The sequence below is a fragment of the Cydia strobilella genome, chromosome 5 (genome assembly GCF_947568885.1).
Source record: "Cydia strobilella chromosome 5, ilCydStro3.1, whole genome shotgun sequence".
Lineage (NCBI taxonomy): Eukaryota > Metazoa > Arthropoda > Insecta > Lepidoptera > Tortricidae > Cydia > Cydia strobilella.
In genome coordinates, this window is record NC_086045.1 from 7,459,966 (window position 1) to 7,484,984 (window position 25,019).

The 25,019-nt window shown below is 37.8% G+C and overlaps 1 protein-coding gene and 1 long non-coding RNA gene across 3 annotated transcripts in view; one reads left to right on the plus strand and one right to left on the minus strand.

Moving 5' to 3' along the window:
• Nucleotides 1-5,422: 5,422 nt before the first annotated feature.
• LOC134741408 (serine/threonine-protein phosphatase rdgC) overlaps nt 5,423-25,019 on the plus strand; it is a 152,668-nt gene continuing 133,071 nt past the window's right edge. For both annotated transcript variants that reach the window (XM_063674178.1, XM_063674179.1), the window contains exon 1: nt 5,423-5,578. The gene's annotated coding sequence lies outside the window, so the exon portion shown is untranslated. The remainder of the gene's footprint in view (nt 5,579-25,019) is intronic.
• LOC134741418 (uncharacterized) overlaps nt 24,638-25,019 on the minus strand; it is a 233,174-nt gene continuing 232,792 nt past the window's right edge. Inside the window, exon 3 of the long non-coding RNA XR_010127881.1 lies at nt 24,638-24,657. This is a non-coding gene — a long non-coding RNA (uncharacterized LOC134741418). The remainder of the gene's footprint in view (nt 24,658-25,019) is intronic.

Below are 25,019 nucleotides of genomic sequence, written 5' to 3' on the forward strand. Positions count from 1 at the left end.
AAAGAACAGTATATCTCCTACATTTACATATTGGGTTGGAACGCGGGCATTTCTTAGCTACGCATGTGGAGATACTCAGTCTTTTCGTGTGATGCTAGCTAGTAGTATGTGCGTAGCCACATAACGCAAATGAATTAACCCTGCTTGGAGCCTCATGGCTTTCATTTAGTTCTAGTCCTCCTTCCACAGTGACAAAAATTTCTTTAGGACGTAGAACCACAGATTATATAATAGTTCATACGAGCAGATACTTATCTCTCGAAGAAAACGCAAATACCTACCGTTTTGATACCTACACAGAAATACAATGGAGTGACCTTCAACGTGCCGCTCCACGCACCGCGCGCACCGGCACAACGCTAGGGTTGCCGACGCTTCTTTCAAATACTTAGGTGTCTTAGGTAAATATCTAGCTATAAATGTGTCGTAAAGACATACCTACATCTTTAAAACAATTTAATAGTACCTACGTAGCTTGTAACTATCGTAAAAATAATAACAGTAGGTGTAAGTACCTAAATTGAGAATGTCTACTTACTTTTCCTCATCCGTCGAAAGAGGAAAAAACTATATTTTTTATCTGTTTTGTTGTTTTTGCATCCATCCACACTACAAGCTGTGTTATTTGTTCGTGACGAAGACATTTCTTTGGCATAGCGTGCGGTGACGTGCGTGCGTGAGCGCGTGTAGCAACCACTGGCTAGCTTGAGTCCCGCCGGCGGGAAGCGAGTCGTAGGTATAAATCCGAGCTCGCGCGGAGAGCTCCATAGGCCTGGTAGAACGTGAAAAGCATGGGTGACAGTGCATCGCCCTGTTTCAGTCCCGTAATGAGTGTAATCACTGCGAAGCTCTATGTCAGTTCTCCATCAACTTAGACCAACATTTTAATTCCCTTCGTGGTGACTTCAATCAGGCTGACCAGTTTTTGGACTTAAGTATCTTAGGATTGCATAAATAGTGTTTCGGTCACTATTGCAGCGTAACTATATACATACTGCTACTTTTTCTCCATAAACAAATTGCCGCTGATAAATCTTTCCCTCTGGGACAGGATGGGATAGTCATAAGTTCATCCAAACCACGTCCAAATCAGTGGGCGTGGCTAAGTTTGACATTGATATGTACATTGCAACGACACATCCAAGCCAAAATTGTTATTGAAGACCCGTTAAACCTGATGCTGAATTGTTTCAACGGCTCGTCAAAGTAAAGGCAGTTTAACTGTGGCGCCAGACTTTCCGAATAGGTGTCGTTAAACGCCTCGGGGTCGCAACCCCCAGACTGATTGGCTCCAAAACATTCGTTTGCTATTTTGGCAGATTGTGTCCCATTTTAAGGTTCCGTAAAAAGGAAAATGTGAAAAAATAACCATACCTCCGAACTGGTGTACATAATATTGTCTTCGGTTACCGCGATAGTTACACATAAAATAAAACTATGAAAACGGATTATATCTCGTATATTGAATTTATAATACATCCCGACGTTTCGAACCCTTTACAGCGTTCGTGGTCAACGGGTTACTGAGGAAAAGCTACAAAGTGCAAAAATACCCACATGCTAAAAATAATGAACCATCATAGACTATAAACTTTAAGGCTGGTTGTACATGCAAAATCGGTTCATAAGGCTAAGTTATACAATACAACTATTTTCAAGTAAAGATATATATATATATATATACGCGATAAAAACCCCCGCCCAGAGCCACCCGAGCGAGCCACCCGATGACTACGAACGCTGTAAAGGGTTCGAAACGTCGGGATGTATTATAAATCAATATACCTACGCGGTATAATCCGTTTTTCATAGTTTTATTTCATATTACCGAAGTCATAGAGTAACTTGGAGTAACTGATACTAGAGCGTTACTGCCATCTGTCGACACACTTTAAAACTAAAAATGAAGATTTATAAAAATACGATAGAATGTATTTAAATATAGATAAATGATTTTTTTATTTGCATTAATTATTTTTATGATTTTGACCCATGTTCTTTCACTGATATGTAATCTATCTTTGCCGAAGTTTACCAACGAAAAATTATCAAATTTTAATATAACTAACATTATCAATTCGTCATAAATATTACAGGAAAAATATGATCACACATATATCTTAACGATTTTTTTTATCTATCAAAAACCATTTTCTATGTTTGTTTGCAATTTAACCTCCTTTGCTTGTATTTTACTTGAAATTTCTACTAGATAACATTGAAAACACCTTTCAAATAAAATAAAAATTGTTGAAATCGGTTCGCATAATAAATAATTATCCCAAAAAAAAAACATAGACACAGCCTCACACAGGTCGCGAAAATTAGTTAGCCAATTTACCGATAGATGGTGCTGTTTACAATTATGCTAGTATACTTTATGATCAGCCTTTTGTGTTTTAGGGTTTCGTACCCAAAGGGTAAAAACAGGACCCTATTACTAAGATTCTGATGTCTGTCTGTCTGTTTGTCTGTCCGTCTGTCACCAGGCTGTATCTCATGAACCGTGATAGCTAGACAGTTGAAATTTTCACAGATGATGTATTTCTGTTGCCGCTATAATAACAAATACTAAAAAACAGAATAAAATATAGTACATTTCGATGCTAGTGCGGAAAGTATGTCATTACTTTACGAGCACCGAGCTACCGAGATATCTTGCCACGAGCCGTAGGCGAGTGGCAAGACTCGGGTGGAGTGAATAATGACATATCCGCACGTGTATCGAACGACGTTTTTTAATACAGTTGCGAAAAAATAAGAAAAGCAACAAGTATTAAGGAATCGAATTCGAAACTTTTTATATTATTAATTCTGTGACATCATTGACATTGACATTATGAAGAGGTGTTTTTCTAGCTTTTATTCGACTAGAATAGATTTTGTTATTATTATTGTACCCACTTCAATGAGTTTTTTTTTCAAATGCATGTTCTATAAGACAGAAACAATTGTAAATATTAAAACATTGTACTATTATTACCTAAATATCATTATTTACGATTATTTGTGTATCGTATATTTATAAAAACAATATCGAATGTTGCCTTTGGAAACTTAAAACATTCTTGCAGTAAGAAAATACGCCTCTTCTTTGACAGGCGTTCCGTTCCATTCATACAACTTATTACGAACGGTTTTTCAACATTAAAAAATAATCGTGTTATAATACTTATAATGATGAAGAGGTAAGTAATAAAATATGAAATATGCATATTTTTCGTATTCTTACATTAACAGTAGGTTTTTATGTTTATTACGACGTTTAAAGGAAACTAATATAAACACTCATCAATAAGTAGTCATGAATTGGAACAAGTATAAATTTAAAAAAATTGGAAAAGTAAAAAGCACTAGTTCGCGAAAACCAACTTTCCGCACGTTAAACAGCCACGAAAAGTAGCACTTTTTGAGCAACTGTATTAAAAAATATTTAAGGGGGCTCCCATACAACAAACATGATTTTTTTGCCGTTTTTATAGATAATGGTACGGAACTCTTCGTGCGCGAGTCCGACTCGCACTTGGTCGGTTTTTTATTACATTTAAGTTTGTATGGAATCCTCGGTGCGCGAGTTAAACGGACTCGCACTTGATCGCGTTTCTCATTTTGATTAAAGACATCAATCTAAGTAACTCACAAAGAATGATGAAGACGTTTATTTTTATCTTTCACATTTTTAGCACTTTCATTTCTTTATTTTAGGCGAATGGCGATTTAGTGATGTACAAAAAGTTGTTTTATAAATTTTATAATATATCCTAAATACGTTCTTACATGAATATTTGAAGATGAATTGTCAGTTCTTACGGTGACACCCGCTCGGAAAGCCTCTTAATCGTTGACACTTGACAGTGTGCATTTTATCCTCTATTAGATAGTCTAAATTGATAATTAAGTGCAAATTTTGAGTTCGGTCTTTACTATTTTCAATCGGGAGCAGTTTGTTTACCTCACATGCCTTGAAACCCTCGGCACGCTCAAGGTCCTACACTTAAGGCCGTTCCATCGGTTTGCCACTGTCTTTGTCACATTTCGCAAGAAAGAACGGGAAAGAACATACGCGCCAAGTGTCAATTTTGATCGAATTTTGTCGGTTTTTATTTATTTTAAAAACGTTACCTTACAATATCGAAATTCTAAAGCTATGAAATTACTATTTATGTTAAGATTGTTTTTTCTTCTTTTTTTGTTTATAGTATCACATAATAAATAACCGAGTAAAGTAGGATTAAAAGTCCGAGTTAGAGGTTACTTTGGGAATTAATTGTATCGAGCGAAGTGTCATAATTCGTGTATCGGAAGCTATGTTGTTAAAGATAATATAGTCAAGAACTACATATATTTTTTCCACGTCTACGAATATCAACGTCTCTTAGAAAAACATGATCATATCAGGAGATTTTTCGCCTTCTGGCTCAGGGAACCGCCTTAAATTTTTTTGCCCCTAAGGGCGTGGAAAAGGGGAGTGGAATTTTGTATGGGGAATTAATAACCGCTGAATTGATTTAGTTTTTGATATGTAGATAGTTTTTGTTATGGGGAAGGATATATAATAGTTTTTAACCCCAAAATCACCCAATCAATCATGTACGGGGGTGGAAAAGAGTGTTAGGGGGAAAAAGGGGGTTGAAGTTTGTATGGGAAATCAGTAAAAGCAGATTGTGTAAAGGATGCCTCCAGATACGTATTTCAGGATTTTTAATAGTAAATTACCCCCAACCCTTTTAATTAGGGGATGGAAGATTGTCTGCAACTTACAAAAAGAAGTGAAATCCCACCAAAAACATTTTCATGTAAAATGTTGCCAAGACGAAACCATAAAGCTCGCACTGTCAAAAAGTCATCAGATTTCTTGTAGAGGCAAGCTTCTAAACTCTGCAAGCCCTAACTTCACAAACTCTACACCTTAGTCAAATTATGTGGCTTGGCTTTAGAAGCTTGGCTCTACAAGACACCTGATAACTTTTTGACAGTGCGAGCTTTATGGTTTCGTCTTGGCAACATTTTACATGAAAATGTTTTTGAATTGAATTGAATTGAAAAACTTTATTTCAGACACATTAGGTATCCATAAACATAGGTTAGTACTTAATAAATAAAAAAACAAGGATAATGTAAGTATTACTTAAGGCTAAAACAAAAAACTAAAACTAAAAATCCTAACCTATCAACTGCGCAGTCTATTTTTTTGGTGGGATCTCTTTAAATAAATGACCATTGCACTTAACTTTACATTGTGTTTAATATCCGCGCTGTCAGGGTATACTTAGCTAGTTACACCCTGTAAGACTGTTATGAAACAGACAATGTATGGTTCGCAACCCAATTTTGTAGTTCTGAACTGAAAGCTTGAAGCTGAAACGTAGCGCTGCGGCACGTAAGTAGCGAAACGATCAGTCGCTCGCGCTCTTTCAGCGGGGCAAGTTGGCCGTATTAAGAACACGCGCGCCGCCGCTTTTCCGGCAACTTTCCGACACTAACTTTAAACAAAAGTGAAGTGAACATTTCGTTAAATATTTTTGATTGTGTTTAATATTTATATTCAGTTCCTGCAAAATCAACTCTTAATCGAACGGTAAGTTTTATTTTGCTATAATTCCCAGACTCGCGCGTTTCTCGATTTACGATACACTTAAACGCTTGCATTACGACACTGATTTATGGGATTGTCTCCGTTCATTTGGAAACTATTTTATTTCGTAGTTTTTAGCCGCGGCAGTTAAATAATTTTAGAGTTAAATAATTATGTATAAAGCCGGGTAAAGTTAATAAATAATCTTGCTCAATGTCATGCATGAAAATATTTTAAGAGTCCCCGGCAAGCTCGGCCGAATTTCACCTTCCCATACATTTTAAAACTACGTGTTGGATTGTAATGAAACTGTGCACATACAATGACATGAGGATGATAATACCTATGCCTGTTATTAGTTTATATAGCTCCAGTTTATAAAACAAACGAAATAGAGCAAAAACAAGTTTTGTATGAAAAACTTAAATTCACTGTATTTTACTATTGCATCGGAAGCTACGTAAACTAATTAATTACAGACCTAGATATTTTACCTTATTCTATTTTAAGTACAAAGTTTCAGAGGAATCTAGAAAGTCGTTTTAAGAGGCCGGTGTCGATTTTAGTCGCAAAAATGTAAAATTGATAGATTTAGTCCGTGAAATTTTACACTTTTTGTTACCTAATTGAAATAACAAGTACTGGTTTCTATTAGCACGTCTTCTTATCTTACCTTTTATCAGATCAGTTTTTTGAAAACAGACTCACTAAATTAGTAATGTTTGCTTTTCTGATGGACGTTTAGGTAAACGCGCGTAAAGCACTGATTTTGTCGCTCTTATTTGTAAATTTCGTAAAGTTTGGACTTGACGTTTATCAGACTACATTTTTATTATTATGACTTTGAAGTAGTGTAAATGAAATTTAGACGAAACCAATTTTCTCCAGAAATTACTTCAAAACAAGTGACAATTTCTTTGAAAATCGACTTAATTTCAACGTAATTTTGATACTTAAACAATCTACAACATTTGCTGAAACTATTCTTATACATCAATTTGTATATTTTACCACCATGATTTATTGATGAATTTTTAAAAACTGCCCCTTCTCTTCATGCATTACCGGTGACGCACGCTCGCGACCTCATTATTAAAAGGCAAGATGATAAGAGGTGCTAATAGAAAATCAATACTTGTTATTTAGATATTACGTAACAAAACGTGTATAATTTCAACGACTAAATCTATCAATTTTACATTTTTGCTCCAAAATCGACTACGGCCTCTTAAAATGAGAACGTAACTACATTTGTATGGAGAACCGAGCTTGCCGGGGACTCTTTAAGTACTACTTCTTACTACTTTTGTACCTACACTTATGAATTAGAGAAGATGGTAGCTATTTGTATGCATTTTTTGTTACTTGCTATTATTTTGTTATTAGCGGTAGCTTTAAACATTAGAGAACAATGTCGTTGTTAACAAGATAATCTCTACAGTCTTATATTGACCGGGATATAGACCGTGATTACCTTTTGTATTATTTGTGAGCTCCCGATATTTCGACGCAGTTACATGCATCATGTTCACAAAACGTATGTTCGTTTGTATGTTTAATAATACAAAAGGTAATCACGGTCTATATCCCGGTCAATATAAGTCTAGTGAAACTAACCGTGAATCATTCAAAACTCTAATCTCTCAAGTGTTAAACGGTCAGGTTATTAAATTCCAACGACTTTATACGAGCATGGATTTGAACCCGCGACCTCTGGATTGAAAACCGGACGTCAAATCCACTCGGCCACCACCGCTTCACAGCATAAATCAGTGTATGTAACTGTACATAATTTTGGCATTAAAATAGTCCTGTGATGGTTTTATGAAACTCGCGCTCAGCTCGTTTCACACACCCATTTCATTATGTAGCAGTCACATAGACTAGGTACTATTACGAGTAGGTAGGTACCTATTTCACCCTCCAACTTGGACTAACACAGAAGGGTTCTTTCAGAGGTGAGTTTCAGATCTGAATTTGTCCTCAATCGGAATCCCATTAGCAAAATGTCTAAGCCATGGTCTTTTCTTCGCTGAAATTGACGTTCAAAATAATTTAAATTTACTTCTTTCACTTCGGTTAAGAACACTCTAAGAATTCATTAGTTAAGATCGTACAATTTGAGTGGTTGATCACGACTCAAGATTGATTAATACCTACAAAGAAGTATTATGAGACTCTTTTTGAACGAGCGAGCCAAGCGAAGCCAAGTTCTTACATTTAACTTCGAGGCTAATAGGGCCGCTAGGGGCACCTCCTGGAGTCCTGGCATTTCGAAGTTTTTTGATTTTTGGCACTTCGTTTCGTGATAAATTTAATAAATTTGTTTTAATGTACACTTGCCTTAGGGCCTTTTTACATATTGATTTGTGTTTAGTACGAGTTTATATATTTGCTACTAAACGAAAGCTACAAAATGTAATCCGGATAAGGCCTCCTTTTTCTACTGGAAGAGGTAAAAATAGGTACACTATTATATATATTATGCAGTTTTTGAGAGAAAGCAGTCGTACTGGAGCATTATTTGTTTACTTAGTAGTATTAATTAATTTGCGAGGTTATTCTCTTAGTACATATTCTCTTTGAGGGGCTTTTGTGACTGTGAGCAGCCCGCTTTGGGGGGGTTAGAAACCTTTCAACGAAAACTCATCGGCATATCAAGCAGGGGCTTGTTGAATAAAGTGCACGGTGACAATAATTGTCCTGTTTTTGAGCTATTATTACTTTGCTGCCTGCTATTTTTATCAATAATACCTAATCAAAAATCGAAAATAGTCAAACGAAGGGGCACAGTTATAAATTGTTTGAAAATATTTTCCATAAAGTTAATATAAATAATAATAAATAAATAAATAATTTGAACAAGTTTGGGAACAAATCAAATTATTTTATTAAATATTTTGATTTGTTTTTTTTTAAGTAGTCACACTACTATATATAAATTAAAAACTGTAATAGATGTCATATATTAAAGAAAAAGTGACGAAGCCCTCCAGTGGTGAAGGCCCGATTCGAACCGGCGTCTTTAGCTATCGCGGCTAACGCCATGAACCCCTACGCCACCCCGCCACAGCGGTGCCCGTCCGAATTTCTCGACTATATGCCATCTTAGTAAAGACTCTCTTGTCTGGTCAAAGACGCCTAGTCTTACTAAGATGGCATATAGTCGAGAAATTCGGACGGGCACCGCCGTGGCGGGGTGGCCTAGGGGTTCATGGCGTTAGCCGCGATAGCTAAAGACGCCGGTTCGAATCCGGCCTTCACCACTGGAGGGCTTCGTTACTTTTTCTTTAATATATGACATCTATTACAGTTTTTAAATAAATAATTTCTTAATTCAGACACGGTGTTCCAAATTTGTTAGTTAGTTACTTAAAAGCTAGGTTATTTATACTAAAACTATTTTTTTACACACTACCTTAATTTAAAAAATATATATATCCCCTGAATGGGAGTTTTTAAGTGCAGACATCTAATGTCTTTGTAAAGAACATATTTAGTATTCTGTTGGCACTACCCTGTATTCTGCTTCTGATGGACTTGATGTTTTTGCGCATAATGGCGTGGAAGTACATAGGCTACGGAGATTGCTTAACATCAGGCGGGCGGGTTTGCCACCGACGTAGTATAAAAAAAAGTCCTCTACGTGTGCGTCGGCGAACATGCCAGATGCACTGCAGAATCTAGGGAGCCCCATCAGCACCCTAAACATGTTATTATAGAGGACTCGTAAGGCTCTCTGAGTATAACTAACCCACAGGCCGCTGGTGTAGAACGATTGACAGAAGGACTTGAACAAGGTTCTCGTTACTTCCCCCGTACAATGCGCGAACCTGCGAGCCAGCATATTCCCTCGAATCGCCAACGCCCTACGTTCCCTCTCAATATCACTGTCGTCCTTTAAGTCACTCGTGATAATATGACCTAAATATTTGAACCGGTCAACCTACTCCAGCTCCTTTTCATACAACTTGATGGGCGGCACGTACACTGACGACGTGCCCCGCACCGCGAAAACCATAACTTGTGTTTTGAGACAATTGTACTTCAGTCCATGTGAATCAGCATAGGTTTTGCAGTTTTTTGTCAAAGTACTGTCTCATTTCGAACATAGACAGAGGTTCATACTATCTTTGTCTTACACTAGTACTAGCACCAAAAAAAAAAAAGGATGCGTATAGTTTTTTTTGTTCTTATTTACTGACAATTTGGTTTTACCAACTATATCGTGGGAAGAAAATGGGGACGTTTGTATAGAGAAGCGGTCGTCCACTATCCTCTTAAGAGTCCCCGGCAAGCTCGGCCGAATTGCACCTTCCCATACAAACGTTGTTCCGCTCTCATTTCAAAACTACGTGTTGCATTGTAATGAAACTTTGCACATACAATGACATGAGGTATATCTAGGTCTGAAATTAGTTTATAATATCTGGGAGACCGAGCTTTGCTCAGAAAACATATAAAAACTCAAAAATGCGCGTTTTCCCATAGGTACGACCTAGCTAGATCGATTGTTCGGACCCGAAAACCCCCATATAGCAAATTTCATCGAAATCCCTGAAGTATCGACGCAAGTAGCGTCCCACGCTAAAGGGCGGCCAACGCTCCAGGGCACAAGAGTGCAGCCATCAGGTCTCAAATTTTCACAGATGATGTATTTCTGTTGCCGTTATAACAACAAATACTAAAAAGTACGGAACGGGCGAGTCCGACTTTTTCAATTATGCTCTAATATTGGTTGATCTCATTTACAAATAGTGTTTCAAATTATGTTGTCTTGTTATTCGGGGAAAAAATAACAAAAGTTGATTTCATTTATGTATACTGTTTTTAGGGTCCTGTACCCAAAGGGTTCCTAACAGCATTTATACGTAATTACGTCATTATTACGTCATTATGACTTCGCTGAGGTCACTTTGCTACCTGGGGTAAAAACGGGACCTTATTATTAACAACAAATACTAAAAAGTACGGAATCCTCGGTGGGCGAGTCCGACTCGCACTTCGGTTTTTATTTTATCACGTCTCTAACCTTAAGCCTTCTAACCTTCAAACTTTCAAGAAAAGAGCGTACTCCCATCTTAAAGGACGGCAACGCACTTACAACCCCTCTGGTGTTGCAGGTGTCCATGGGCGGCGGTAATCGCTTACCGTCAGGTGATCCGTCTGCTCGTTTGCCTCCTATATAATAAAAAAAAAGTGCGCAGTCTTAGACCACCCTACCCTACCTATCTGCTACTTTGTCGATGTCGATTAAATAGGTAAAAATAAAAATACAGTTCCGAGTATAGCGCGATTAAAAAATCATGATGATTGCTTAATTTAGATTTTTTTCCCACCTACGAAAAAGTAGGTACTGATATTTTCCTCTCACACCGGAATCTCAGGTCACCCACGCGTCGCCCTGTCGTGCCGATGCTCTCCACTGAACTGCAATGCGCCAAAGGACTCATGAATAAAGGAACATCGGAATTGAAAATTGCCATCTGTAATTGGTTTCTTGTCTGATGTTTTCGCAGTCGCTTTTTCATCAAGTGAGTTACGCAAGATGGAATAATTAGCCATAGAAATAATGACGTTAGGTGTTTTGAGTCTTCGATATGTTAGTCTGTAATTTGGTAATATTGACGTATAATATTCATATACAAGGTGAAATTTTAATCATCAGCGATACTTTGCGTAGTGATTTTATAGATATTGTACTGAACAACTTTTATTAGGGGAAGGCCGGATAATCACGAACGCTGGGTAATCGCAAACGTAGCTGTTTCACTATGTTAGAGAGAGATAACATGATTTCACTCATCACCATCTTAGAAATCACGCTATCACTATCACTACTAAACGACTAACGGAGCGTTACGGGTGCATAAAGGATTCAAGTTAAAACTAATTCAAATATTGCTTACTTTCGTTCCAATTTTTCCATAAATTAAACATTAAACTTTCGGCATTGCCCCATATAGAACAAAAAACAGCCCTTTAACTTGTTAATTAAAATTAAAAGTAATTCTCTATTTGACTTTAATTCTCCATTTAAAAAAAGTAATTCTCTACTTTACGTTTGTTTAAAATAGACTCATAAAAAGTGTACAGACGGGCGTCACAATCGTCTTCACTGGGCTAACGTTGTGATTTTTCCCGGGCAGTATGTACGTTTTTAAAATTTAAGTTTAATTCTAACCAATTTGTCGTACATGATCTCATTTATAGGCTACTGGGTCAATTGTGAACGATCTTAACTGTCCCATTAGGTGTTCGTGATTGCCTAACCAGTGTCGGTTAAAAACGAACACTAAGAGGTTTTGTTTTTGTTATAAAAGTTGATTAAATAAAGAGAAATTAATACTGTTGGATGTAGTAGTTTAAAGTACGATAATTTACCTTTCAGAAGAAGCTTTTACAGTTAACTTACAAATACAATCTTTTGATTTATTCCAAAATTCCCTTTGGTGTTCATAATTACCCTGCCTTTTCAACCATTCCGGCTGATGTGATACCTCTAATTTCGATGGGACAGAAATAGATGTCATATATTAAAGAAAAACCGGCCAAGTGCGAGTCGGATTCGCGTTCTAACTTCTAAGGGTCCGCCCATTACACAATCTTTAACAATGTATTATTTTATGTAAAATGTTAGTGAAATGTCTTTAAAAAAACCCGGATCATTAACTAATTAAGTCCGGCTCACGCTTGACTGCACATTTCTATTTAGTCTATTTTATTCAAAATTTGAGATACGGAACCATAAAAGTGACGAAGCCCTCCAGTGGTGTGGTGGTGGTGGTTCTATGGGACAGTCAAATTATTTTCGCGATTTCGGCATTGGTCCCAAAATAAAATTCAGTTAAGTATGACTTAAAAAGTCACTACGCACAAGTTTGTTCATCCTGTATGTTCACGTGTAACGAGAAATTTTAGTTTAAACTGTATGTAGGTGTAAATTACGATTGTTCATCTTATAACGCAGGTAATAAAAAAATTGTAAAGCCGGTAATTTAAAATCATTAAAATTGTGAAAATTAACGATCTTATTTTGTCCAGCTTATACGAGTATATAGGGTGCTATTAGCGAGTGGCAAGTGGGTAAGCATAAAATATTCGGGATGTTATGACTAACCGGTAAGTTTTTTTACGCGTTAGAGTCCTTACACACTAGCGTTCCATATTAATACGCGGTGAAGCTATAAATAAAATTGTGATAAATAATAAAAAAGTACCGCAAATTGTCTCGAGGCAAGATGCCGTCGTCGCGAGTTTCGGATGATTCGCGGAAATCGATCGTTCATTACGTTGTACGACAGTGTACGAGTATATGAGTAAACACGCCTTGACAGATTCGATGAAGAAGCTCTGAAAGTCATTTGTCATCCTCCGGCAATATATAGCTCCATTTATGATATAATCATAATCATTTATTTGTTGCAGCCATGGTATGATATTATATATAGTGCGTGTTGCGCCACATATTAAGGAGGGTTCCCTTTTCCTACCTAGTTACATATGATCTTCTTCTTCGTGTAAAGGGATCAAACTTCCTAAAACAAAATTTGTAGCCCTCGGGAGATCTTCCTCAGTGCACGTAGTAGCACAAGGAACACTGTCTCATGTGTATTGTTGTTTGGGGGACTCCACACTCGCAGAATGTAGGTATCACCTTTTCGCCCAATTCCCCATCTCAGAAGATTATCTTTTGATCGACCAACTCCCGTCCTAAGCCTGTAAAGAGCTTTCCATACTGCCCACTTTTCTTATATTATAAGAGCAATGTACAAAAACCGTATAACCTGCATAAAAATATACCGACGTATTTTAGTGGCATTTGCTTTTATTGAAAAGGAAAATGTTTTGGAAAAATCTCAGACAATTGAAAAAAATTCATAATACCTACATTGTGCAACGAGGGACGTAAGTGAAATGTTCGAGGTGAGGGTGTTCGACCAGTGAAAACGTGTCGTGGCTCTGTGAAGACGGTCCTCGTAAATTGGACCGAAACATGTCAAGCTATTCGACTTAATAATACGTGAGTGACCCGGTTTAAAATAATCTAACACGAGGGTGTTAATTCACGATAGCCGCATGTTTGCAATATTCTTACCCCCGGAGTTATACCCCGGCCACATACTCGACGAGTGGTATGGGAAGTAGTTCCTTGTAATGCTATTATGTAAGTTTATCACGAAATAAATGATTTATGATTATGATAAGTGAGGGAAGTATGTAGGGCTGCTTGCTTCCTTTGCTACTTCCCATGCCACTCGTTGAGTATATGGCCGGGGTATAACACTACGGTGACATTTCAAACAATCGTCCGCCATATTGTCATTTTTGGACAGGTTAGGCATCGAAGGTACAGACCCATTTGATTCCAGCCACGATTAAAAATTGTGTAAAAATAAGTAAAACTGCTATTAAATTAATCAAATTAATAGCAATAGCCTTTGTCTTTGTCTTTTGTTTATTCGGACAAGCGTGATGAGAAATAATATTCGTTACAAATAAGGTACACAGTGAGCTCGACATGGTATGTAATCATAACGCCCAGTAGATGATACCAAGTGATGGCCACAATTTGATGTTGGTGAAAAAGGCAACGGGAGCGCGCATTTTTCGATATATATGTTAACTTAGATAAAACAGCTTTTTGTGTTAATACGTGCATTACGGAATGACGGAGCTCTTAGGTAGGTAACAAACAAATAATTTTGAATTCGGTTAATAACTATAAAGGTTCCGTTCTTGCCAGTTTGGCTACGGAACCCTAAAAAGTTTCAAACAAAAACATTCCGTGTCCCAGCGGCTAATTCGGAACTGTTATTAACCTACTGTTTTAGCTCGAATACGTAAGGTAACGTAATTAATTCACCTAATTGGATAATAATCAATTTACCGGCATAAGTCACAATATAAGGAACTAAGGGATTATTCGTGCTTCATAACAAGAAACCTTAGTGTTATGGTCTAACCTAATTTGCTGACTGTGGCGCCGAGAATAAAAATAGTAGGAAGCCACGTCACGTCTTAACTGAAATAATCGTATGTGTTATTGAATATTTAAGAACACTTGTATCATTGAAATCTTTTTATTACCTATTAAAAAATATTGACCGTATAACACGAGTTAGAGAGTAGAAGGGACAAGCGGCGGACAAGGCAAGTGTTTCATACTCGGCTGCCGTTCTGCATTGTAGCGGACCCCCCCGAGCCCGCCACAAGGAAGTTACGGGCGCCAGAAATTTCCCTGACGCCCGGCGACAGATCAGGTCTATGGTTCTGCCGCAAAACCACAAATCGGCTGCAGAGGACAGGGAGAACAACGTATCAGCATTGCTATACAGCTCGGAAATGCCGCCAGCATCCTTGGTACAATGCCTCAAGGGCCTATTTTAGATACAAGCTAGTTAATTTCGTTTACGTAGTAACACTAATATATCTTGTATGTAAATAAATGGATCTTCTCAATACTTAAATACATAGAAAACATACATGACTCAGGTACAAATATCTGTTCTCATCACACAAATAAATGCCCTTACCGGGATTCGAACCCATGCAGGACCATCAGCTACATAGGCAGGGTCACTACCCACTAGGTCAGACCGGTCGTCTGAAAATAAAAAGCCGGCCAAGTGCGAGTCGGACTCGCGCACCGAGGGTTCCTTTTTAGTATTTGTTGTTATAGCGGCAACAGAAATACATCATATGTGAAAATTTCAACTGTCTAGCTATCACGGTTCATGAGATACAGCCTGGTGACAGACAGACAGACGGGCAGACGGAGAGACGGACAGACGGAGTCTTAGTAATAGGGTCTCGTTTTTACCCTTTGGGTACGGAACCCTAAAAAATAACAAAATTAATAATTTGGTACAGCGAATTGAGAACTCTATATCCGCTTATTTGTAGCGAAATTAAATTTTCCTCGACATTACGGTTGAAATTGGTATTGGTATTTGCAATTACATTCAGCGTTAGGGTTAAGAGCCACTTCGTGCACTCATAACTTTACTCATAACTAATAAAATTTATATAGGTAACCTTGGTTGAAATAAAACTCGTATAGTAGTAAAAGGGGAATTCTGAAGCAACTCCTTATAAAACGGGCCGCATCACACATATCATGATTATATGTAGTATAAATCAGATTCATGCAGTAAAGCCTTCAACCATAAAATAACTTTTCACCAATCGCCTCACTGTTAGTTAAACGTTAGACTTATAAAATTGTGACATGCAACAACTTTCTTTGAGTTGCGAAATACGTGCACATGGGTGTGTAAATACTTGGTAAGCTGACTTCCTTTTCACTTTTTTATGTATAATCATAATGATTTATTGTGTAAAAGATTCAGGTCATGCACAGAACAGTACAGTACACATTAAAACAATTTATCTTGTCACATTTAGGTACACATAAGTTTATTAATTAAGGCCCAGTAAGTGCGTGTTCTTCTCTCACTCTCACTGAGCGTAAGTGTGAGCGAGATGGAAGTAAGTGCCCCGGGGCACGGATATCATGTTTTTAAATTTAAATTTTTTGTCAGCATCATCATCATCAACATTAAGCCTTCAGTCGCCAACTGCTAAGCGTAGGCCTCTCTTCGTGTACGCCACATCTCAGCCCTGGGCTAGTCTCATCCAAAATTGCCCCGCGATTTTTCGAACATCATCCACCCATGAGCCAACGGCGCCAGGCGCTTCGTTCATCCGAAAGCGGCCACTAATCCGTCAACATTTTGGTCCTCCTGCCATCACTGCCTGGCAACGTGTCCTACCCAACTCCATTTAAGCTTGGTGGTGACGTGGTGGTTGGTTTAGGTGAAATTTATTGTACGTCGTTCCCTCAAACAAGTCAAACATGATATTGCCGATTTTTAGTAGCAATTTACATATTTTTAGCATCATCATCATTAACTTAAGAGTTATTCTCTTGTCAGAGGAGTATCTTCCAGCTTTCCATATCCCGCGCCAGCTCTTTGACTTTTTGATACGACATGACCCCTACTTTTTCTTTCACTTGATCTAAAAAGCTGCGTCTGGGTTTTCCTCTACCCCGCTATATTTTTAGCATTTGTGCATATTTTGTTACCAATTTTTAAAGTGCATTTTAGATCTATGTTCTTGATTTTTATCTATCGAGCGAAAGTCAAAAACTCAGGATTCGAATTGATACAGTTCCTCGAGAAAGGCCTCAAGATTGCTTATTACCTACATTTATGGCGGCCGTATGTATTGTGATCCAAAAACGCGCTACGACTTTTTAAAAACTCCGTTTTCTGTACCTACTGCCCCTTAAGACGAACACAATAAGAAAGTTTTCTACGGATAAGTTTTGTTTTTGTTTTTAATACCTGATTTAGAGAGATGGATACTTAATTACTTACCCCTAAATGGTACAACAAATTAAAATAATTACCTAGGTACGAGCAGTTTCACAAACTAATGAAATTTACTTTATTGTTTATTTAATTTCGATGAAGATACTAGACTGGATATTAATAAGAAACTTTATTATTTAATACATTAGTTACATAAAAAGCTTCAGACTATAAAATTAATGAATATTGAAAAAATACTACAAGCGAAATGTAGGTTGAAATATTGGTTCAAAACAAACAATATTTTTTCGTTTAATACCCGTAGGAGTTCAGTTATTTCGAATGTTAAAGTCGTTGAGAGCGTTGACTCAATGAGATTACAATTTAAATATAGGTAAGGGCGTGTTGCCAAATGATTCTCATCGGGAAATGTCCGGCCCGAGCTCGCTTTGAGAGATACGGCTGATTGTTCCACGCGGTCTACTCCAAATTACTTCTGTATAATCCCCTATCCTAACTGATAATAAAATCCAACCAACTTCAGTCTAAAACAATGCCGAACGGTTTAATTTGCATTGGGATCTTCCCGAATATAAGCGGTTAACATTCCTTGATGTAACTTGCTCTGATTTAATAATCAAACTCGGCAGTACCAAATTACTGTCAAGACTAAAATTATTGATGCGACCAATTCAACAAAATTATGTAAGGTCAACCGGTGTAATTGCCACTATGGGGTTATTGCGTCTATTCGAGTTATTTTTTAAACTACATTAGTTACTACAGCTCCCTCCATCTAGAGAAAAAGGGCAGAACTACTTGGAGGACAACACGTAACATAGAGGGCGTTTTGCCGAATCGTGTTCAAATAATTGGCTATTTTGAAAATTAGTTTCACCCCAGACCTACAGTTGGGGTAAGTCAGCGGTTCCTAACCTATCTAAAGGAAAAAATATGAATAATTATGGAGGAGGGGTAAAATCCAGTTCCCTAGTTAGTTAAAGGGGTCACAGTATGTACGTTAAAATTAAAAAACGTGTAGGACGTTGCCGTGTGAAGCTAGCCTAAAAGAGCTTATTATAAATTATTTAAACGGCCTATGAAATCCTGTAAACACCCACAGAGCATGTAGCAAACCACGTCTGTTTTCTCAAAGCTTCCCTTATAATTAATTAGGTGCGACCCGGGTCTTGTGTTTGCTCAACATCACTTTGCAAGTTTGCAGTTGAATTACGCGAATGAATTTGTCAATTTCGGTAAAGTTGTGAACACCTGATATAATTTAAGGAGCTGTCTCTCTTAGTTTCGACCCGCGCGGTGTAGGTTTTAATTTGTAAAGCGCTCAATGTACCTACTCGTAAATATGAGGGAATCCATTCAGAATGACAGCTACCCTAACAAATTCATTACATAGGTGATACATGACGCTCAAATGGCAACTGCAATTGCATTACTATGGTGACATTACTGCTGCGGCCTTAACGCGGGTGGTGTCACTGTCAATTGCCTAGGTAAAATGAGTGACGGGTTTAACGTTGACAGTAAAGCGGTGGCGGTAACGTCACTCATTTCATGAAGGAAATTGACAGTTACAGCGTCAGCAGTTAGCCGCCACAGTTATTTAAATTAAATCAGCTGCAGTTGCCACATATCCGAATGTCACCTTTACTTACCTAATATTTTATTGTGATTTATTGAACACTAGCGACCCGACCCGGCTTCGCACGGGTGCAATGCTGATGTATTACACATATAAACCTTCCTCTTGAATCACTCTATCTACTAAAAAAAAACCGCATCAAAATCCGTTTAGTTTTTTAAAGATCTAAGCATACATAGGGACAGACAGACAGCGGGAAGCGACTTTGTTTTATACTATGTAGTGATTTATATTGTTATCAAAATAGGAATGATAGGGAATGCTGTTTCAGGTAACGAGGAAGGCAACTGTTTAAATAACATTTTCACCTCAGCAGCTCGAACAAGCCTACTTTCGTCACTCCCTGGAGTGAGGAAAGTGCGACTTTCCTCACTCCAGGGAGTGAAACAATGTAGCTTTTTAATTTAGTGAAGGCCATGAACTTCATACTTTTATAACATTTTTTTATGGTAGGGTACGGTACGGTACGGGACGGGACGGTACGGTACGGTCCGGTCCGGTCCGGTCCGGTCCGGTTCGGTCTCGTCTCGTCTCGTCTCGTCTCGTCTCGTATCGTATCGTATCGTATCGTATCGTACATATTATTATTTTTTTTTCTGTTTATTCTGTGTAATTCGAAATACATGTTAACCTTTAATATGTGTACTGAGGTGAAAAATTATGTGTGCAACACGAGAGCAAAGTTATTTTACTCTCGTGTTTTTGAGTCAAAATAAACACTCGCAAGAAAAACCAACTTTCCTCTCTTGTTGCACAAATAACTATTCCAACAGCATTGGATTGCATGTCGTTGCATGCCGGGAAGTAATTTAAACATTTTTTATGCCAAACTGCTTAATTTAATTGTTCCACCTTGCTACGAAGTAGAAATTCACAGTTTTCAGAATAAAACCCAAAATTAAAATAAAACTATGAAAACGGATTATATCGCGTATATTGAATTTATAATTCATCCCGACGTTTCGAACTCTTTACAGCGTTCGTGGTCAACGGGTGACTGAGGAAAAATTACAAAATGCAAAAATACCCACATACTAAAATAATGAACAATCATAGACTACAAACTTTAAGGCTGGTTGTACATGCAAAATCGGTTCATAAGGCTAGTTATACACTATAATTATTTTTCAAGTAAAGATATATATTATATACGCGATAAAAAAAAAAAAAAAAAAAACTGCCGGCTCCAACCCTACACCACGGACCCGAGAAGATTTAATTCCCTCCTAAATTGTAGGAGGGTATCCCAATATGGGACCGGCAACAAACTCGGCGGGACACATCTTTTCAAAACATCAGAATGTCCAGCATCATCCAACACTACGGTCTCACAGTCTATGTCTCGCTTGCTCCTTTATCAGGTGGACTACAGGATCCCAAGCTGGTGGTAGAGAAAAGCCATCTTCCCTATTAAAGTTTGGATATTTCTTAATCTCAATGGCCTCGCGCAGCATTCTGGGTATGTAACGCTTCTCCTTGGCAAGAACCAGAGGCTTATCAAACTTGATTGAGTGATTGGCTTTATCCATGACATGCTCACAGACAGCAGACCTAGGTCGACGGTGCTTGACATCAGCTATGTGTTCCTTCACCCGAGTGGAAATGCTCCGTTTCGTCTGCCCGACATATGATAGGCCACACTCACCCTTTTTTTTTTTTTTTTTTTTTTATCGCGTATATAATATATATCTTTACTTGAAAAATAATTATAGTGTATAACTAGCCTTATGAACCGATTTTGCATGTACAACCAGCCTTAAAGTTTGTAGTCTATGATTGTTCATTATTTTAGTATGTGGGTATTTTTGCACCAGTCACCCGTTGACCACGAACGCTGTAAAGAGTTCGAAACGTCGGGATGAATTATAAATTCAATATACGCGATATAATCCGTTTTCATAGTTTTATTTCATGAGTAACTATCGCGGTAACCGAAGCCAAAATTAAAAGTTTATGGACAAAAGCTATGGGGACCTTTCCTCTTCTGATTACCTATATGTACAAGGGTTCCTTACATAGATAAGAACCATCCATCGTATCCTTCTCTCTCTTTCTTATCGTGGCATGAAATCTAGAAAAGCGCCATCTACAACCAGCTATCACAAGTTAATTTATTAGCTAAATAGCTACCTCATTCATTATTGTGTTACATTGTTAGCTTAGTTAATTTACTCACCTAACAATATTACAATATTATAATAACAAATTGAGCAATCTGTTTTTAAAGACCGATATTTGAAAAACCGGCCAAGTGCGAGTCGGACTCGCCCACCGAGGGTTCCGTACTTTTTAGTATTTGTTGTTATAGCGGCAACAGAAATACATCATCTGTGAAAATTTTACTGTCTAGCTGTCACGGTACATGAGATACAGCCTGGTGACAGACAGACAGACAGACAGACAGACGGACAGTGGCGTCTTAGTAATAGGGTCCCGTTTTTACCCTAAAAATCAAAATCTTTAAAGCGTCCGAATGGTGCCTTTCTTCCCCTACGTATTTAATGGAGACAAAAATAATGATACCCTGGTACTGGACTGGTACGGTACGGTACGGTACAGGAGTACCTACATATTGATGTTTTTGGCACATAAGGGTAAATATTGAGGAGAAATTGGCGAAGTTTCGACCAAAGTTGCTACGGTTGAAAACATAAATTAAGAAACTTTCGTTATTAATAGTCCTGCTGGACTTTGGGATAAGCGGTAATATTTTTAGAAGAGTATAAGTGGCTTGAATAAAACAGCACCTATATATGTACAATGGCTACAATAAGTTATAGGAGCAGCTTTAATTATTTATCAAAACACTACTAATACTGCTGTTATTCGCATTTGAATCAAGTCAGGAATAAATTAACTAACGGCAATACTTTCTATTTTAATTTGTGTTGTGAGACCTTTGTTCGACAAATTGCAAATCTACTTCAATTCCGAGTTCCAATTCCAAGCTCATCGACGAATTCGGAACATCATTTGTTTGCTCCAGTGTTACCAGCCGACCGATTCAGCTCTCCTTTTGGGGCGCTTGAACTATCCTAATGGTTAACATTTGCCCAAATTCTGTCAAACATGTTTCAAGTATGACAGAGCGACGTGTAAGGCCAACAAATATATAGGTTTACCGCTGAAAGGTTTGTAAAAATTAACACTAACCAAAGTATATAAATAGTCCCACACTGAAGTTTCTAGGTACTAGAAAACCACTGACAAGGAGCTACTAGACTGGGTTCAGAGGTAGAAGGTGGACAATACAATCTGTCAAGTTAAATAAAGAAGTAAACTACTTACTAAATTAGTTCCTTATTTAATTTCTGTTGTATTTTGTCGGAATGTATATTACCTCGAACAATCACTTTTCGGTGAAGGAAAACATTTTGAGGAAACCTGACTAGTCCGAATAAGGCCTAGTTTCCCCTCTGGCCTGGACAGTCGGATGGCAGTCGTTTTCGTAAAAACTGCCTACTGATTTAAGTCAATTCTTAGGAATAGGTTGCCGAGCGAGCCCAGACTCTCAAAGTGACCTGAGTGATGACGACCTGGGAACACCAGATTTTTTCAAAAATGTGTCAAAATAATCAAATATTGTTGCAGTCAAATGGTGGCAAACAGACAAATGTACAGGACCTATTTATGCGGCAGAATGGGATAGTTGTACAGTTTGCTGTTTGCAACAATTGCAACCATTATCTAACGAGTTAAAGAAACTGTATGGCTTGTGTCAAAAAAATTGTGAATGATTGTAAAATTCGTGATCTGAAGGTGTGATTCCATTTCCGACTGTAGGCAGCAACCGCACGTTCCGCCCCGATAACAAGTTCTTATTATAATTTATAACTTTGGTACGATAGTGCATTTACCTAAATACTCTGTGGTTTCACTAGGTTCCGTACATTTTGTTGTAATTGCTAAAAGCATTCAACAGGAAATACTAAAGTGGGTGCGCCGAGGTAAATCTAGATGTAGTTAGGGTTGCCATATGACAAAATGGAATATCTTGACAAAAGTCTGGCATTATCTTAAAAAATCCTGACATTTCCTACAAACGCGAACTTAAGAAGATAGTGGACGGCCATCTCCAAGACCTCCCCTTACCATGTCTCTCCTTAAGGAGACGTCTTTATGGTTAACATTTGCCCAAATTCTGTCAAACATGTTTCAAGTATGACAGAGCGACGTGTAAGGCCAACAAATATATAGGTTTACCGCTGAAAGGTTTGTAAAAATTAACACTAACCAAAGTATATAAATAGTCCCACACTGAAGTTTCTAGGTACTAGAAAACCACTGACAAGGAGCTACTAGACTGGGTTCAGAGGTAGAAGGTGGACAATACAATCTGTCAAGTTAAATAAAGAAGTAAACTACTTACTAAATTAGTTCCTTATTTAATTTCTGTTGTATTTTGTCGGAATGTATATTACCTCGAACAATCACTTTTCGGTGAAGGAAAACATTTTGAGGAAACCTGACTAGTCCGAATAAGGCCTAGTTTCCCCTCTGGCCTGGACAGTCGGATGGCAGTCGTTTTCGTAAAAACTGCCTACTGATTTAAGTCAATTCTTAGGAATAGGTTGCCGAGCGAGCCCAGACTCTCAAAGTGACCTGAGTGATGACGACCTGGGAACACCAGATTTTTTCAAAAATGTGTCAAAATAATCAAATATTGTTGCAGTCAAATGGTGGCAAACAGACAAATGTACAGGACCTATTTATGCGGCAGAATGGGATAGTTGTACAGTTTGCTGTTTGCAACAATTGCAACCATTATCTAACGAGTTAAAGAAACTGTATGGCTTGTGTCAAAAAAATTGTGAATGATTGTAAAATTCGTGATCTGAAGGTGTGATTCCATTTCCGACTGTAGGCAGCAACCGCACGTTCCGCCCCGATAACAAGTTCTTATTATAATTTATAACTTTGGTACGATAGTGCATTTACCTAAATACTCTGTGGTTTCACTAGGTTCCGTACATTTTGTTGTAATTGCTAAAAGCATTCAACAGGAAATACTAAAGTGGGTGCGCCGAGGTAAATCTAGATGTAGTTAGGGTTGCCATATGACAAAATGGAATATCTTGACAAAAGTCTGGCATTATCTTAAAAAATCCTGACATTTCCTACAAACGCGAACTTAAGAAGATAGTGGACGGCCATCTCCAAGACCTCCCCTTACCATGTCTCTCCTTAAGGAGACGTCTTTATCTCGAAAATGTTGAGCTAGGTATGTTGTCGACTTGTCGTAGCTTAGTTAGTTAGTTAGTTTTACTGGGCGTTTTCCGCAAGTCGACATCCAATGTGCCTATTTTGCGTGCTTGTCGTAGCTTAAATCGGTCCAAATGGCAGTCCCGTTCGTGCTATCTGATTTAGAAAAAAAAAGCTTTATGAGATTAATTATTTAGATTATTAAATCCCTTATTCCACTTTTCTGCCCGATACCACTTTTATTAGCTAGCTTCTAGTGTTTATTTGAGGTTTCCAAAAAACCCTGACACTTGCTAAGTCTGCCCGCAATCCTGACAAGGGACCAAAAATCCTGACATGTCGGGGGAAATTTTGACGTATGGCAACCCTAGATGTAGGTGACGTGAATGTATGTAGTCAGGCGACGCTAAACGGCGTAAACATGTTTGTTTACACCATGCATATTCCGTTCCAGCCCTGAATCTAAAATACAATGGATATTGCGACCCTCTTTCATACCTACTATAATGTATAGATTAGTTTAATAATGGATTATATTAATTCTCAATTATCATTTCTAACATTCGTAAAGTATTAACAATACTCTAATCTTAAGAGAGGCTCGAGGTCTCCTGACCTTAGAGGATATAACCAAAACGGAGTAGCCATTAACAGGCGTTCCCCTCTGTCGAAACTCTAATGGTATGACCGTTGTATGGACTGACGTTCATCTGCGATGGCTATTTTTACGTTAAGTATTACCCCGCAAAAATCGTCACTGTTTTGTACATTAAATTACAGACAAGGCGTCTCCATTTGGTTATATACTCCAAGCTCCTGACCTACTAAGAGGCTTACCACCTCAGGTTGAAGTTAATTTAAAACAAATGTATGTAGGTATAGTAACGGCACCAGTCATGGGACTTGTAAGAGGAAATTTGGAGTATTTGTGATATTTCCCTGATACATGTAAAATGTTACCGCCTTGCGTGTTAGAAGTTGAATGTCCCATCCATCTTTTATGTTTCAGGCGTATTGTATCAAAAATTCAGCAATTAGTTTCCACATAATTAACAAATTAAAACTATGTGTTTTTTCTCCAGTCATGGTCGGCAAAGCTCCAGTAATGGTACCCCGGTAATGGGCGTGGATCCAGTAATGGGGCCCCTATAATGGGCATCCCTATGAGTATAAAATATTGGAATAGGAAATAAGATTTGGCAAATTCAGCTTCCAAAATTTGACCCACACTAATAGACCGGGAGCCAGGAACAGATTTCCATGA